Consider the following 13,547-nt stretch of genomic DNA (forward strand, 5'->3'; position numbering starts at 1 on the left):
CCCTCCTAATACCATGTGACCCTTTAATACAGTTCCTCATGTTGCGGTGACCCCTAACTATAAAACTATTTTTGCTGCTACTACATAACTGTAATTTTTGCTACTCGTAGGAATCATAGCATAAATATCTGATATGCAGGATATCTGACCTGTGACCCCCTAAAAGGGGTTGCAGATCAAAAAGCTGCAATGTTGCAGATAAAACACATGGAAGTCCTCATGATTATGTGGCTTATAGTGTGGCAGATGAGAAGGACACGCACTAGGTCACGTGCTAATTACTAAGGATCCAGGATATAAAAGTGGGTACACAGATTCATAGTAAGGGAAAGTGAGGAGCAATGAATTGTAATTTGAGGTAATACAGGACAAACCGGATGGGGAAAGTAACATTTGGGGCTAGACTTAAAACACCGTGAGGGTGAACTAAGTGTGAACATGCCAGAATGGCTGGGATTGAGTGAGTAAAGAGAAACAAGGCCAGATAGTGTGTGTGTGTGTGTGTGTGTGTGTGTGTGTGTGTGTGTGGTGTGTGTGTGTGTGTGTGTGTGGTGTGTATGTGTGTGGTGTGTATGTGTCTGTGTGAGCTCACATGCACGCACACACGCATGTACTTGCGTGCACGCATGCATTGTGAGAGTAGAAATAAAACGACAAAAGTAAAATCAGATCAGATTAAACGAGTTTTTAACTGCCATACAATAAAGTGGATGGATCGCAATCTGGAAGACTTCACGCCAGGTTGGAAGAAGTTTTTCTTAAGCAGTAACAGCATGTGCTGCAAAGTCTAAGAGAGGAACCATGCCAACCTATTTGGTGGTTCTCTCTTACGTGTTATTATTTTTAGGACAAGCAGGTGTTTGCGCCAACTTGCCTAGAGCTAATTGGTGTAATTTCCATGAACCGTGCCAACAAGAATGTAAAGTCAATAATTTGTGTTTGTGATTTGAGCGTTTGCGGGACATCAGGGTGACCTGAGTTTGAGTTATATGACGGTGGGTGGCTGGCCTGAGGGTAGAAATAAACAGTGGCCTCTGGTTTTGGTTTTCTTAACAGAGACAGGTTAGAGAATCGTGGTCAGATTCCAGGGTAGAGGTTACAGCCTTCTCTGCCGGCTTTGGCTAACATGTTTGCTGCGTCTCTTTTCTCCGCCACCACAGGCGGCCGTCACTAACCTGGGTTTTATAACATGTGACAGGTCTTCCACGAGCTTTGTTCATGAGGCAGAACAGCCTTCAGGGGTAATACAGATAACTATTTGTGCTCTAGCACATCCTCAGAACATGAGTCATTTTCAAAGATGTTATGTAGTAACGATTTTGCGAATGGCCTCACAATTAGATTCAGAAGATCTAAACTTTATTAAATTCTGGCAGACGCAGCCCGTCATTATGACGTGCCAGTTAAGCCCCCACCTGCTGCCTCAATAATTTTATCTTCTAAGTTCTACAGTCATCTGTCTCATAGCTGCCATGTGTCAGGCTAGCTTTTATCCCTGGGGTCCTCCTATGACTTGACTTGAAGCTCAGTCATGGACTATAGACTTGTCAGTATCCATCTACCCAGAGATGGGTCATTGTGCTCCTACTTAGTGCTAAGCCGCACTACACCACAGGCACAAGGGCGACTTCATAAGTGGCAGACACACTTGCCCCAGAGTGGCCTCGTCAAGGGCACCCCATCAATCTGCCAGCCTTGCCAGTGTCCTATGTGGTTATATCCTCGATCCAGTTCTCATCACAGCACCTATTGTCCTCTACGGATCTTTCACAAGTGCAATCCAGGGAGCATTCCGTATGTGCCTGCTTAGGGGCACTTCACACATGCTGCCACATTGAAGTATTGTAGTCTGAGCTGTTTTCCCTCCATCTCCAGCCCCCCAAGGCATATGTCTCCCCAGTGAGCCTTCCTGCATTGTATTTCTCCAGCCCCCAGAGGAAGGCTGGCGTGTCTAGCGGACCTGGTGGTATTACTATGACCACTTTCATCCTCCGCACCCTAGACTCTATTTGTAACCTCTTCTTTGTTATCAATGTGACCTAGTACCAGGCAGATCTAGAGTCACCTCTTGGGTCACAGGGGTAAAAAAATTAGCATCAATGCTGAGCTAAACCTGGACACTGAATTAGATTTAATTCTTTCATTACCTTGTATAATAGGCTTCTGTCCCTCTTTTGGGGGTTAGCTCCATTTTTTTCTGAGGTTTCAGTTACCTTCAGTCAACTGGAATCTGAAAATGCTAACTGGAAAGTTGCAAGGATTAAAAGAAAACCCCATACATCTTAAATTGCATATTGTTTAAAGTAGCGTGAGGAAATCTGATATGTCAGTCCTACTGGGATGAGAGCCGCCATTTTTATTTTTTTTATGTATGTATGTATGTATGTATGTATGTATGTATGTATGTATGTATTTATTTAGTGAATCCAGACAGTGCATAGTATCCACACAGTGCTCAGGATCAAGAAACCCTACTTTTATTTAACAATGGCACCACCTTACAAAAGGAGTACTGTTGCTGGCAAGGCAGAAGCCAGAGAGAAGCCATTCGTGAGCTAAGTCTCCCACCAGTCCCTGTTGCTCCTGCTGTACAGATGGGGAAACTGAAGCTTGGGGGATTGATGTTGCTTGCTCGAGTAATTGGACCGTGGAACCAGTGTGGTAGATCGCCAAGAACAACTGAAAAAATAAGTATAAATTTAAAAAAAAACCAAAGAACTAGAATGCTGTATTTCTCAACTTACCTGAAACCGTGTCTTTGGCGTTTTATGGACGTGCAAACGTAAGTGCTTAGGAAACGATATAGAATAGATGTCTTATTGTAGACTGTAGTGAAAAAGAAAAGAAAGAAACTGTTTGAAAACCCATAACTTTGGTCCACTCTTTTCACATTACAGATGATCAGCTAAAAGCATAGAAACATTCCCACTGCTTAGTAGAAAAGGCAAGACCAGCTCCGAGGCTCCTTCTAGTCTGGTTTTGTTCCCATATTTTGAAAAAAAAAAGTGGTCTTAATGGTCTCTGCCTTGTCAGCCCTACAGGATTGTTATAAAATTTAAATGAGACGATTCAAAGACTTTTTAAGAGCCGTGAAGTAGCCCACGAGTGGAAGCTACACATTCGTTCGTCAGGGCTGTGAGTCAGGGGGAGCGATTGCTGGAGGTAGACATTCAGGCAGAGGGAGGTGAGTGTAGGAAGGAGGTCACCAAGGGATTTCAAGGGCTGGGGGTACACAAGCAGAAGGAAAGGAGGAGTGACATTCTCCAGAGCACAGAAAATGCAGAATAGTCTTTGCGTTCCCTGGTGATTAACCACTGAGGGGGCAGAAAAATAGCTTCTATTTTCCTCCCACCTTCCAGCCACAGTCGAGCGCTTCTTGCCCACAGAAGGTAGTACGTTTTTAGACTTCCTGCCTTGCTGTGCTAGGGGGATCATACCAAGGTGGGCTTTTGCTGTGGACCACAAATGCGGCCCTATAGTGGGACTTTTGGCTACTTTGGGTTCTTTCCTTCTTTGACCTTCTCCATCTCTCTTCTTCCCTTTCGCTCTCTTAACACCAGGTGGGAGAGCAAAAAGGATAGGAGGAAAAGGGGGTCGAGATCAAGTTCCTTAGGGTAAGTTTGGTCTTTGCTGTCAGGATATCCAATTTCTTCTTATCGTCTCTCCATATCCAACTTGACAAACCGCAGCCAACCGCAGCCAACCGCAGCCAACCGCAGCCAACCGCAGCCAACCGCAGCCAACCGCTAACCAGCCAGCCAGACCCTTCTATTGGGGCTCTAGCATTTATATACTCTCTGAAGAGTCCCCAGAATTCCAAATGTCACAAGCTCACAGAAACTCTCTGTAGCGGTCAAAACCACACCTTTTACTAAAACAGGAGGCAAATCATAGTCAGCTGCTGTGGACTTTCTGAAGCAGCCCCTTATCTCACACCTGGGATTAGAACAAAAAAACGCTTCTGTTTTCAAAGAAACCAAAATTCTCACAAGGCCCAGCAGTGTTTGACCATAGTTTTCTCAGTCAGCATGAGGGTTCCATTAACAGAACAGATATCGCTCTGTCTGTAGTTGTGGATGGCGTCTCCAGATTTCCGAGACCCTCTGCCATTGATCCTATGGGTTCCAGGAATATCCACGACAGATGGTAAAAACAAAACAAAACAACAACAAAAAAAACACAACTCCCCCCCCAAAAAAAACCAAAAAAACAAACAAAAAAACCACACACAACAACAATCTTCTTTGGTACCATGAGTCTGCTCTTGGGGTTTTCTCTGAGGCCCCATCTGGTGGTATCTTCTGCCAGTGGACTCAGTGGCGGTCGTCTAAAAATCCAAGATGGAAATTTTTCACAAATTGAAAAATGCGGACACTTTAAACTGTATGTCAAATGGTGTGGTGACATACTGCACTGACATGCTCTACCCAGAAAAGGGCAAGAATCACTCTTTTGTTTGATGTCCACATGGTATAGGCCCCCTACACCGTATTTATGCTCAAATATCCCTTGTTTTATTTAATAATGACACCAGTTTGAAGGAAAGGTGGTTTGGCTATTTGGGGAAGTCAAAAAGAAACCATAAAGGGTTTCCTTTAAGTGGAAAGGCCAAAGTTTCAGCCTCATAAGCAACAGGGAAAAGAATGCTTGTAAGGAGAGGTTGCTCAAGCCTTCTTGCTGGTGGCTTTCCCATCAACCCTGCTGACAATGAGCCAGCTACTCCCTAAAAGCTCAAAACACTGCCATAACACAGCTGTACCTGACATACAGATGCTCCCACCACCATCCAAAGGAGCCATGGGTTTCACTATTAGGTGGCAGCAAAAGATGACTGAAGCAGCTAATGGAGCTGTCTGAGCTGTGGTTCTGGCCACATAAGACATTACTGCTGTCGTCAGCCATCTCTGTGAGCTATCATGATGCTAAGTCACCTCCAAGCTGCCAGGGGGCTATCCATGACCATACCCTGTGGATGTTACTGAGTTGGAACTGTCCCCATATGACGCTGCAATCTTTAGAACACAGCGATCTTTCTATTTGTTGTATGACACTCTTTCTGAGGAGATATGAATAAACCTCCCTTCATCCCAGGCAGGGAACGGACAACAGACCAAAGTAAGGACACCACCAAGTTCCATCTTGTAGAATCCGTGTGTTTTACTGGGGTTGTCTTAGGGTGTCTATTACTGTTTAGAGGGACCAAGACCACGGCAATTCTTATAAAGGAAAACATTCAGTTGGGGCCGCCTTAACAGTTCAGTGGATTAGTCCATTATCGTCATTGCAGGAAGCATAGCAGCATGCAGGCAGACATGGTGCTGGGGAGGAGGCTGAGAGTTCTACATCTGGCTTGGCACACAGAAGGACGACCCACGTGAAGACCAAGCTGCACATCTGCTACGTATGTGTGGGAAGGCGTAGGTCCAGCCCATGTATGTTCTTTGGTTGGTGGTTCAGTCTCTGAGAGCCCCAAGGGTCCAGGTTAGTTCATTCTGTTGGTCTTCCTGTGGAGCTCCTATCCCCAATCAGGACCTGTAATCCTTCCTCCTATTCTTCCATAAGAGTCCCCAAGCTCCATCCATTGTTTGGCTGTGGGTGTCTGTATCTGTTTGAGTCAGCTGCTGGGCAGAGCCTCTCAAAGGAAAGTTATGCTAGGCTCCTGTCTGCTAGCAAAGGAGTAGCATTAATAGAGCCAGGGATTGGTGCTTGCCCATGGGATGGGTCTCAAGTTGGGCTGGTTATTGGTTGGCCATCCCTTCAGTCTCTGCTCCATTCCTCAGCCCTGCATTTTTTTTGTAAATGGGGATGGGAGAGCATCTCCAGGATGAGATAGAGATTTGTCATAAGGGGGGGGGGGCACCCAAAAACCAATGGGGGTGACCTTAGCTGCGATTCACACTATTCGGCATATGGAACCTAAAGAGGCCACCTCCTGCAGCCAGGCAGGAGCCCCAGTGGAGCCACAGGGACACCAACTCACCCACAGAACTTTCAACTCAAAATTTATCTTATCTGCAGGAGATGGTATTGTTATTTTTGTGGATCATTACCTACTTCGGTATTTTGTAAGCACACACACACCCTCACCTTCTGATTGGTTTAACAAAGATCTGACAGCCAATAGCTGAAGCAGGAGAAGAAAAACAGGATTTCTGGGCGGAGGTAGGAACTGTGGGGAGAATTCAGAGATTCACCCTCGTGACTCAGAGGTGGAAGGAACAGAGGCCAGAGGTAATGGGTCACATGGCAGACATGGGATAGAATTGTTGGGTTAATTTGAGTCAGATGAGCTAAGGCCTAAGCTGGTGAGTCTGAGATCTCCCTCTCTCCCTCTCTCCCTCTCTCTCTCTCTCTCTCTCTCTCTCTCTCTCTCTCTTTCTCTCTCTCTCTCTCTCTCTCTCTCTCTCTCTCTGTGTGTGTGTGTGTGTGTGTGTGTGTGTGTGTGTGTTTGAGATATTTTAGTGTGGTAAGGGACAACTTCCCTAATCAGGTGACACGTTGGTTGACATGTTGAGCTCTGCTTTCTATTCGTCAGCTTCGACCATCTCGTCCACCTCTAATTACCTAACTGCCTCTCCAGCTGCCAAAGCCCGGGGTTGGTGCTGGGCACACCATTTCATTGATTAAGTGGGATATTAGGCAGCCATGGCGACCATAATCACAACCTTGACTTGAGTGCCCCTGAGATCCAGATTCTCCACGTTGTGTGTGCGATGTGTTTTAATCCTTGCACTGACTCCGTAAGGGAAGTGCCATTGTAACTTCCATGTCACGGCAAGAAAATGAAAGCACAGACTCGCAGAATTCCTTGTCCAAGGTCATACCCATTCGGTATATTCCAGATAGTGGGGACGCCAGAGTCTATGGTTTTACGGATTACCCTACATAGCATGAAGGTCAGGGGAGAATGGGCTATTAAAATATCTTGGGGAAGGAAGTCAAGATAAAGAAGACAGCAAGTCAAGACCCTAGGAGGCAAAGTTTGGGATGTTCGAGGGACCACACTGGAGCCAGTGTGGTTGGGCGGAGTATGGTGGCAAAGTGTGTTCCCTTTAAATTCATATATTAATAATTCACACTAATTGGGGTTCATGATAGAACACAAACAATAGCATGACTATAGATGTGTAAGAATAGAATAAGATTCCTGGGCTCCCTTTCTAAGGCAGGCAGACAAAGTCATGCTTCACCTCCCCAGGAAAGGTCTCTCCCACAGCATGTCCTCAGCATCTTCTCTAATCACCTTAGAGCTACGATAGAAAAAGGGAAGGAACTGGATTGTTTCAGGGACACCCACAAGAGAAAAAAAATGAAGATACATGGGAGACAGGGCCAACGCAGTTGGGAAGATGGGAAGCATCCTAGTGTTGGCTTTGGCTGCAGACAGACATATGGACAGCTCTGTATATAGTTTTCTTCTGGAAAGCATACTATAGTGGTACTTCTGTTCCCTGGGAGGATATGGATATGGTGAGGATCAGGTGACATTCTTTTTCTAACTGCTTCAGTCATTTCAGTGAGAAGGAAGGGTACTCACCATTAGAGAGGGGGAACCCCTGCTCCTCATTATTAAACTCTGAAATTTCAGATATTAAAGTCTATCTGATTTGAAACTTTTAATTGATACATGGTAGCGAGCTCTCCTGCAAGCATGCTACATTGTAATGGTTGTTTTCCCCTTCAAGGAGGCCCTAAATGCCTCCTTGAAACAAAGCAATTTTCCTGAGTTGGATGTCTTACCTAATCAAGCTATTAAAAACCAAACCGCAGTGCAAAAAAGGTGCAGGCTCAATTTATGTGCCAACTCATTGCAAAATTGGCCTTTATAAACTACAATTAGGAAAGAAGGCGCCCACAGTAGAGCCAAATGGAGGGAAAGCCCAGGAGAGTGAGAGGATGACAAGGGGATGGGGAGGTTCCATCCATGGATGCTACCCTCTTGCAAGTGCCTCTCTTTTCCCTCTTTTCCTATCACCTCAGCCAGGGACAACTTCTGCCTCTCAGGAGCTGCCTCTGTTCTTGTGGCCCTACACTGACCCTTAGGATGCAGATAGTTTAGGGCAAAATTCAGCATCCCCTGTTGGTACCAGTGGGAAGTTTTGGGGGTCAGCTGAAATTGAGGCTAATAATGGAGAAACCTTCCTTTCCCACCAAGAGAGGGTTTATTGAATGTCTAGTCAGTCTGTAAAGAGAACAGAAAAAGCAAATGCAAAACCTTAGGCAATGAGGTAATCCCTCCCTGTGCTAGCTGTCGAACTAGCTTCAACCACAGTTCTTGTCACAGCAAAGGAAGAACAGCAGTGGAAATGAAGATTAGCCTGGACCACCTTTCAAACGGTTTCTTTCAAATCCACCAAGTGATTTCACATTGTGATACTCAGCATGACTGGTCGAAAGGACTGATTCCAGGTATTTCCACGTCATGAATAATCCTGTGGTGTAACTAAGGGTAGTTGTGAGGAATTCCATTCCTGCATCACTTCTGCATATCTTTGATCCTCAATTTAAAAGTTACAGAGGAAAATGGACTCAATTACTTTGGTCACAAAGGACGGAAGCACTCTCTACTAGTAAGATGTGTGTTGCATTCTACCAATAGCGGAGGGTGGAAAGAGTGGCTGTGGTTCATCCACTAGGAGATGGTGCAGGGAGATGGTCCAATGGGAGGGTGTAGAGTGGCTATGGTTCATCCAATAGGGGAGGATGTAGGTCGTAGGCGTGGTTCATCCAATAGGGGAGGATGTAGGTAGTGGGCGTAGTTCATCCAATAGGGAGGGTGTAGGGAGTGGTCGTCGTTCATTCTCATTTTCTCTCTGGTGTCTCTCCTGGCACCGAGACCCACTCTGTGGCAAGTCATGGGATGGTCTTTGAATGCTCAGAGTGGTTGCTTCTCTGTCCTGTCAGTGAGAATTCCCCCAGGGAAGTGAGGCAAATTTCCCAGGTCAGACTCCACAGCAAAAAAAAAAAAAAAAAAAAAAGAGGAAGAGGAGGAGGAGGAGGAGGAGGAGGAGGAGGAGGAGGAGGAAGTTGGGGCTGCAAAATAAAAACAGAGTCCGCCAAACAAGCTTTGCATTCCCGTAGACACTGGGGGATATCTCTATCCTATCTCTTTACCACCCAAAGTGTCCTAGTAAATAACAGTTATTTCTCTAGTGGCGGGTTGGGGGATGGGGGAATCTGACTTGTAGCAGGTTGCAGTTTTAGTTTCTGTGATGCCAGTCTTCATACTGTGATGGATTTCGAGCACTCCATTGTGAGGCTGCTGAATAAAACTAGAAAAAAAAAAAAAGGGATATGTGCTTTTTGTTCCTGAGAGCTGGAAAGGGCGGGAACTAGCTTCCAACCAACGTTTTCTCTTTAGCCATGTGCAGACAGGCAGATTTCTTTGATTACTGCCATTACAGGACTCAAGTGAAAAATGGAGACACAAAGCAAGCTTTAGGAGTTGGAAAGAACTGGACTACTCGGTACCCAACTAAGAAATCCCTGCTTTAGGGGACCAGAGGTTTAGGAAAAGTATCTCTTGGTGTGCCGGAAGCAGGGGAAAAGTTCTAGTTGCCATTTTTTACATTGTAACTGAAAAATGATATTCAAAATTACCCTGCGCTTTTTGATACACACTTTCACGTTCTTTAAGATTCCCCTGGTGGCATTGTTCATTTGGTTTTGCAGCACTGGTGATTGGTCGAGCCTATTGGCTTGATGGGTGCTAGGCACACCCTTAGCCTCCTTAAAAAAATCTCGAGGGTCTATCTTCCTTGGAGTCCCTCTCACTTTCAGGAGTTCTTTATTACTTTTCCTTAATAAACCTACATTTATTTTGAAACTGTTATTTGAGAAGTAGAGACACCCATGATCCATCCTTGCTCTACGGAAAGAGAAATCTATTTCTTTTTTTTTTTTTTTTGGTTCTTTTTTTCCGGAGCTGGGGACCGAACCCAGGGCCTTGCACTTCCTAGGTAAGCGCTCTACCACTGAGCTAAATCCCCAGCCCCGAGAAATCTATTTCTTTCCAATATGTGTATATACTCAACAAAGCCTTGAAGCTCTTATGATCAAAATATATTGCCTTACAAAAGTCTAAGAAGGTTTTTTTTTGTAAGTTTGGCACTTTCACCTTCCTTTATGCATTTGATCTTCGTAAAAAAAAAATACACCCCGTGACATCACTCTTCCCACTCTATAGATGAGGTAAATTAAAGCCCCGGAGGATTGTGTCATTTGCTTCAAACCACAAGATGGCAATGAGAGATGGGCCTGTGAGCCAGGCTTTCTTCTGGCAAGTTCTCACTCTGCACTGTCCAACAGGCTGGACCCAGGCAACTTCCACATTTCTTTCGGTTCTGCTGTAATGGATGAAGAGCTCACCACAGAGTTCCTGCTGGAAACAGGAGCTGCAGGTGTAACTGAGAGCAGACATGGGTTGTGCAATGGGATAGGATGGTAGAGGCAGACAGAAACTTGGCTACTGTCCTCGGGGCTCCTTCTCATAGCTGAGAGTAGGAACAAAGACATGACCCGGACATAATGGCAACATTCTTTTCAACCAGAGTGCTTGGTCTCTTTCTTGCTTTTGTATATATATTTTTCTTAAGCCTCTGACTCTGTCATTTGAAAGGATGGTAGATTTTATTTGTTCCATTTATTCCCTTTGGCACTTAGCTGTTCCTTAATTTTACAGAAGCAATGGATTTGTGAGGAGTAAGAATAAAGAAGGTGATGAAGATGGAGAGTTAGAAAGGCAACCGCAGACTCCCAGGTACAGCCATAATGATCTGAACTATAACAGGAAAATAGAAATCCTATTAAGAATTCCCTTTAGGAAGGTCCCGGGGGTGAGGAAAGGACTCTCTCCAAAACGACTGAAGGTTAGATGAAAAGGTTGGAGAGAAATGAGCAGAGGTTTCAAACGTGAGTTCCAATCAAAGAAAGGTCACAAGGATTGAGACTCGGAATCACAAGGCTTGCTGGCTCGCCTGAACACATCGCTCAGATTCATAGTAACTCGATTAATAAATGAGTTTAGTGATGGTCAATTATTAACCAAAGCAAGGTTGAGAAGTCAGTAATAAATGTGTCCTGCTTGGCCACTGTGGGCACCGTCTACAGACACCTTCTTCCTGACTAACTTACACTCCTGAGTTATCCTTACATTTGCAGAAATCAAGTTCTCAAATGAAGGACTTTCTGTAACATGCGGACCAACCATCCATACAACCAACCAACCAACATTTTTAAATTTCACTCTTTATCAATCACTACTTCTGCAAAATAGGGAGCTAAGTACCAAAGATAAATGAATATTTTTCTGTCTTCTGGAATTTTTGTGTTTGAATTATTTTTTATAAAATATTATAGTTATAAACAACATTTCCATTATTCACTGTACTTCCCTTTTCCCTCCCTTTTTTGCTTTCTCAGAAATAGTAACCATTTTGAATTATATGCTTATGGTAGATTGTATTTGATTTCAGAGTATGTGGTGGTATATTCATGTACGTGTATGTTTGCATTTATGGATGTGTGTATGGATGTGAAGGCCAGAGGTTGAGGGTGATTTTGAGTGGTTTTCTATATTGCTCCCCCCCTGCCTCCTCCCCCTCCTCCCCCTCCTCCTCTTCCTCCTCCCCCTCCTCCTCTTCCTCCTCCTCCTCCTCCTCCTCCTCCTCTCCTCCTCCTCCTCCTCCTCCTCCTCCTCCTCCTCCTCCTCCTCCTCCTCCTCCTCCTCCTCCTCCTCCTCCTCCTCTCTCTTCTTCTTCTTCTTCTTCTTCTTCTTCTTCTTCTTCTTCTTCTTCTTCTTCTTCTTCTTCTTCTTCTTCATAGACTGTATCTCTCACTGAATCTGGTCTTACCAATTTTTCAAGACTAGCTGGCCAGCAAGCCCTGGGATCCTCCTGTCTCTGCTGCCCATGAACATGCTATCACACTTGGCTTTTGCTTTGGTGCTGGGGATGTAAATTAAGTCTTCCTGCATGAGCAGAAAGTACTGGCCAAACCATCTTCTCAACACATGTACACATGTATTATTTTTACTATCAGGAAAAATGTGTTGTATTATGTTTTACACAAAAGGAAAGAGAGAAGTTATAAATCAGACCTTGTTTATGTTTGCAATGGGATAGCTGAAGATATGTCTGAATTTTTTTAAAAGCTTGACATTAGCCAACCTCCATGTTTGGAAGTATTTTAAGCTCTACAAAATATGTACAGAAGTTTTATTTAAAGGTATACATGGAAAAAGGAAATATATATATAATTCATTTAAGGAATGTCATTTGTTCTTTAAAGAAATAGTTTGCATATAACTGTCAAGAACATGCCGTATGATAATGTAGGACATTATTAGTAATTAATAAATATGAACTCTGGTGGTACATTAGCCACAATTTCTAAGTACATAAAAATGCTAACCAGAAAATCATAAATACATTTCATTCATCCAATATTGCAACTCTTTCATAAAGGAAAGGAAAAATAAATTACATAATTTGCTTAAAAGACACTACCCCATAGATCCCAACACAACTGCTTTCATAAAGTATATAGAACCATACCGCTCTAAGGCATTTGATTTGTTTTATTGTCACTGTATTGATCGGTATGAGGTAGTGACTTTCTGATCTCCAGTGTCTGAGATGGAGCAATCCTCTAGTCCCAGCTTCCCACAAAGCAACGGTTGTAAGCCACTACCGGCAACATCAAACTTAAGGGTTATCTTAGAGAGCATAAGTAAAAATACCTGCACATCATTCTTTAAGAATGGGCCCTTCATAAACAAAACAGTTATAACTTTTAATGCATTTCTTTAGGAGTCTGTGTTTACTGTATATACTCCAAAGGAAAAAGTGCAACAAGTCTTCCATATTTTTACCTTCATTTAAATACATGAGAAATTTTCACAGGGCCTTGCCACTCTTCGTTATAGCACATGAATTTGTTTTCTTGTGCGTGTGTGCGTGTGTGCGTGTGTGCGTGTGTGCGTGTGTGTGTGTGTGTGTGTGCGTGTGTTTGTGTGTTTAGCATAGGTTCTCATTATGTAGCCCATAATTTAAATTTGAAATCCACCTACCTCCCACGTGCGGGGCTGTCCTTGTAAACCACCACACAGGGAAAAGTTTCTATGCAATGTGCATTTGCACACCACTTAGAGTTATTATTTTTTCCACGCTTTTTTCACATCTGTGACTGGAGTGAAGCTGACTGCAAGATTCTACATTTTGCATTGATATAACTTCATCTGGGTTTTTAACTGGTATACGGAGTGGATGATGAAGGTTTTCCCACAGTTCTCCCGTATATAAGGTTTTTCTCCAGCGCGGACTCACTGACATGTTTTAAGGTGACTAGCTAGAGTGAAGACATTGTCACATGAGCTATCTCTGCAGTATATATACAGTATATAAACAGTATATATATATATATATATATATATATATATATATATATATATCTCCTTTTATGGATTTGAAGGTAGGTGCAACCAATGAAGGCTTTCCTGATCTAGGTAGTAACTCTCTCCTCTGTGACTTTTACTATATAGGAACAAC

General features: G+C 43.8%; 1 long non-coding RNA gene across 1 annotated transcript; it reads right to left on the reverse strand.

The window, feature by feature from the left end:
* Positions 1–2,454: 2,454 nt before the first annotated feature.
* Positions 2,455–3,714, reverse strand: LOC134479463 (uncharacterized). Its single transcript, XR_015623286.1, has 3 exons — positions 3,353–3,714; positions 2,745–2,826; positions 2,455–2,679 (listed from the first exon to the last, which is right to left on the reverse strand). It is a non-coding gene; the product is annotated as an uncharacterized LOC134479463 (long non-coding RNA).
* Positions 3,715–13,547: the final 9,833 nt, after the last annotated feature.

The sequence above is a fragment of the Rattus norvegicus genome, chromosome 6 (assembly GCF_021556685.1).
Source record: "Rattus norvegicus strain SHRSP/BbbUtx chromosome 6, alternate assembly SHRSP_T2T, whole genome shotgun sequence".
Classification (NCBI taxonomy): domain Eukaryota; kingdom Metazoa; phylum Chordata; class Mammalia; order Rodentia; family Muridae; genus Rattus; species Rattus norvegicus.